The sequence below is a fragment of the Gossypium hirsutum genome, chromosome D01 (genome assembly GCF_007990345.1).
Source record: "Gossypium hirsutum isolate 1008001.06 chromosome D01, Gossypium_hirsutum_v2.1, whole genome shotgun sequence".
In the NCBI taxonomy this organism is placed as follows: Eukaryota; Viridiplantae; Streptophyta; class Magnoliopsida; order Malvales; family Malvaceae; genus Gossypium; species Gossypium hirsutum.
In genome coordinates, this window is record NC_053437.1 from 19,419,949 (window position 1) to 19,424,983 (window position 5,035).

The 5,035-nt window shown below is 29.7% G+C and overlaps 1 pseudogene; it reads left to right on the forward strand.

The window, feature by feature from the left end:
* Positions 1-293: 293 nt before the first annotated feature.
* On the forward strand, positions 294-4,655 carry LOC121213564 (protein LIKE COV 1-like; annotated as a pseudogene).
* Positions 4,656-5,035: the final 380 nt, after the last annotated feature.

Below are 5,035 nucleotides of genomic sequence, written 5' to 3' on the forward strand. Positions count from 1 at the left end.
CACTATAGTAAAGTAGGTATGGATTTAACAATACCATATAAGATGTTTTTCTTATCCTTTTAAAGTTTTGAGAAAAGTGTTGGTATACGTGGGAGGCTTTTGACTGAATAATATTGCATGCTGAGTTTGAACTAGGTCGTTCAATGAGAATAAAAATATTGGAAGAATTTGGTTCAATTTAATTAATATATCTCCTAGAAATCCTGACAAAGCTTTATTTGAGATAGTTATAGTCACTAATCAAGGAACTCAGCAGAGGAAAAAAAGAGAGATATACAAAGAAGGAAGAGAAAATGGGAACGAGAGAGAGGGAAAGAGATCGAGAACTACTTATCCCAGTTTCAACAATCTCTGAAAATGGAGTCGCCAAATCCTCAACCCCTACGGCTACTCCTGCCACGCCTTCCTCCCATGGCCATGAGGTTCCTCTTTCCTTTCTTTCATTCTTGTCATCTGTCTTTTTATGCTTTCTATCCATATCTATTCTTGCTTGAAACTGGTGTTTTTCTTTTGGCATAGGCATTTTTAAAAGTAATCCGCAGCTGGGCAGGGAAAAAGTTTATAACAGGATGGTAAGTCCAAATGTCTATCATAAATATTTATATATGGTTTTGATTATGACCATCAAGCTTGAAATAAAATTTAGATACTTTGGGTTGTCTTGTGATGAAATGTGACAGTATTAAATTACTACTTTGCAGTGTCATACTTTTTCCACTGGCGATTACGTTCTATATTACTTGGGTTTTCATTCATTTTATTTATGGTTTCTTCTCCCCCATCTATGATCAGCTAGGCATCAATGTTTTTGGTAAAGCATTTTTTCTCGGACCCTCTTTTAACTTATTTGGAAGATGTAACTGCATATTCCAATTGATGCTGAAGAGACTCGGTTTGAATATAAGATCAAAGGAAATAAAACAAGCGATTTTAACAATGATACAGGTCTAGGATTTGCTACCTCCATCACTTTCATCTTTTTAATTGGCATTTTCATGTCACCTTGGTTGGGAGCTTCAGTTCTTACACTTGGTGAATGGTTCATCAAGAAAATGCCATTAGTGAGCTATATTTATTCCGCCTCAAAGCAAATAAGTGTTGCAAAGTCTTTAAATTTCTAGACATTCGATTAATATGGCTAAATTACCAGCATGAAAACCACTTTTGCAGATAAAAAATCCAATGCTTTCAAAGAAGTGGCCGCAATCATAAAACACCCACGTATGGGTCAATATATGTTTGGATTAACTACAGCAAAACATACTTTTAGCGGTGTTTTTTTGGCCGGCGCTTATAAGCGTTTTGATTAACTAATTGCGGCATTTTGGTAAGCGCCACAAAAAATGCCGCAAAGTTATTGACTTTTAGCGACGCTTTTCCTATAAACGCCGCTATATAACATGACTTTTAGCGGCACTTTTTCACAAACGCCGCTATAGAACAAGACATTTAGTGGCGTTTTTCCCACAAACGCCGCTATAAAACAAGACCTTTAGCGGCACTTTTTCCGCAAGCGCCGCTACAGAACATGACCTTTAGCAGCGCTTTTCTCACAAATGCCGCTAAAGAACAAGACCTTTACCGGCGCTTTCCCAAAAACGCCGCTACAGACCATGACCTTTAGCGGCGCTTTTCCCACAAACGCCACTAAAGAATATGACCTTTAAAAAATATTTTAATTAAATAATATTTATTTCTATGATAAATATTATATTTCATTTTATTTTTGAAATTTAAACTTTAAACTATATACTTTTAAGGATAAAAAATATTAATTAAATTAAATTTTCTATTAAAATTTTAACTTTAAAACTAAATATAAAAATTACCGAATTTAAATTTAGAATTTAAATGTTATGTTTAAATAAATAAGCAATCTACCTCACAGCTCATCTGATCTATATTAACTCGGCCAATTATAAAAGAAGCTACAAAACACGTAATAATTAACAATCATGGTTAAAGAAGCTAGTACACAAGGTAGCTACAAAACCCTATTTCAATAACACCAAATTCAAGTTCCGACTAAGATAAATGACCATGGAATGCAACATTAAATAATATTCCACTTGAAGAAGTGTTAAGCCTTGGCTTTTCCAGCTTGAAGAGATTGAATCCTTTGCTACACCTTCAATATCTAAAGGATGCAAAACCAAATGATCAGATAAACCAACAAACTTGGTAAACAACAGAGTTGTTAAAAATAAAAAATATATATAGCCATTAAGGCTAAAAAAAAAACAATTATGTGCAGCTTTAGTAGCAGGTTGAACCATACTAACAAACAATCTCAGTCATAGCTCTTCCATGTGTCACAAATAGACATTCTTTCTAATGATTGTCTAAACTACTCGATCTATAACAAGGAACAATAGTATTAATTTGCAAAAAGCAGAACAGAAACATGCTACACTACTGTTGTTTAACATTATATAGAAATGTCTTATATAGCATAAAAGAGAACTAAGGCACATAAAAAAGAAGAAGAACACCAACCGCTTCTCTCTTGCTGTGTTGTTTCTCTTCCAAATCTTGAAGAGATGAATCAAGCCGCTTCCTGAGGACAAAGAAACAAAGTTCTAAAGTTATACATATGATAGTTACAATGTTGCATAAGACATTTCAAAAAATTTTGGTGTCATTTCTTAAAGTAAGAGACTACTAGTTCCTATTTAGAATGATTTCAAAATGAAATGGGATAAATGTAGCAAGCTATAAATCCCAACTTTTTCTTGCCCAACCAAGAAGACAAAATGAGTTCTCAAAAAAATCATTTCATTTTCAACAAAATGACACCGTTTTGCTCTGCTAAAATCCTTTATTTTGTCTGCTAAAAATTATTAGTTAAGTGATTTTATAAAACATTTATTATTACTATTTTTTATAAATTAGATTTTTCTAAAAAAAAACCAAGTACTCTCAAAATAAATAGCGTATATTTTAATAAGAAAACAAATGATTAGATGGCTGTAATTAATTATTAAGGTAGAATTATCCAATGTAAGCAATCAATCTCTCACATATCAAATTTCTATTAAAGATTAAAACGTTAATCATGATTTTATATTATTCTTTTCTGATCTAATCTCCATTTTATTAGAGATATTTCTTCCTAACTAAAATATAACTATTTTGCTAGATGTTCAATGTGGAATGATTTTAGTTTTTATATTTCTTTTTTATTTGTTATAATTTGGTCCTATCCAAAATAGATAGTTACCTATCCATATCAATCTGTTACTTTTTTTTTATTTATCAATTTTTTTAAATCTAATATTTAAATATATCAAATGGTTTAGATTAAATATTTTTAAATATAACAACATTAATTGATTGTATAAAATTTCATCAGTTAACAAATCTCAAGTAAGCCTTAAATCCTAAACCATTTAATATATATAAAGTTTATCTATTATCTCTTAAATAATTTAAACTATAATCATAATTTTAATATATTAAAATTAAAATTATCTCTTTTACAATTATATAAGAAATTATTTCATATATAAATTTAAAACACTAATTAATCTAAACCCCTAAACACTATCCCCTAAACCCTAAATCATAAAATATAAACCCTAACCCCTAACTCCTAAACCTTAAACCCCAACCCTTCAACCATAAACCATTTAAACCCTAAACCCATGATCCATAAACCTTAAAATAGTAACTCTTAAATCTTAAATCCTAAACCCATAATCCATAAACCTTAAAATAGTAACTCTTAAATCTTAAACCCTAAACCATATACCCTAAACTATAATGATAATTAATTTAATATTTTAAAATTAATACTATCTCTTTTACGATTATATAAGAAATTATTTAATATATAAATTAAAAAACAATCAGTCATGTACCCAAAAAACTTTAAAATTATTTTAAATAATAGTATTTTAATTTTTGTTCATTTTTAACAAAATATTTTTCTATGTTTTTACTTTCAAATTTTTTCTACATGTCATTATTTTTTTCTGAAGAATTTAAATATTCAATTAATATTAATTTTATTTTAATTAATATAAATAAACCAGTTAAATAATAAATAGAGAGATAAAATATTTTTTGCGGCGTTTTTGATAAAGTGCCGCTAAAGCTCAATCTATAGCGGCGTTTTTCAAAAAGCGCCGCTAATGGTTGACCTATAGCGGCGTTTTTCAAAAGGCGCCACTAGTGGAGCGTCATTTTTCAAAAAGCGCTACTAATGCTCGATTTATAGCGGCGTTTTTCAAAAGGCGCCACTAATGCTCAATCTATAGTAGCGTTTTTTATCCAACCGCTAAAAATGCCGCTAAAAACTTGTTTTGTTGTAGTATATATTTATTACTTCTACAGTTGTTCTTCAGAGGCATTGGTGAAGAAGAACTGTGTTGTGTTTATGTTCCCACAAATCATCTCTATTTGGGTGATTTGTTCCTGATTAGGTCAAAGGATATTTTGAGCTCTAATTTATCAATTCGAGAAGGGATCGGTATTTGAAACTCCAAAACTCAAAATTAAGATCTAATAAATCCTTTATATATTTTTGGTGATTTAAAATATTTGGTTTTTTTTTTGTAATTTCTGGGGGCATGTCCGTGCCTAAAATATTTACCACAATCAATCCACTGGGCAATCCAACAACAAGAATTGTCAACTTTGAAGCATCAGTATGAAAATGAATTACAATAATTAGAGTGAATTCCATTTATGTATATATACGTGTATAGATATATGTTTAATCATTCAAGAAATCCAACTTTTGAGAAGGTAGGAAAAATGACTTGAACTTTTGATTAGAATTCTAATATTTTGCATGCGATGGAATCATAAAAGAATGTATGTTGGCTTTTTTTTTCTTAATATAATTAAATTTTTAATTATTTCTCCTTATGTTCTTTTTAAATTGTTTATGTTAAATAGTATGTACAAAATCTATTATCTAATTATTTAGTGATGATAAAAAAGATATTATTTTAATATCGATATCAGTAGGTGTTGAGATATTGACAACCACATTATAAGATTCCCTCACGAATCTTGTACTCTGTAATTA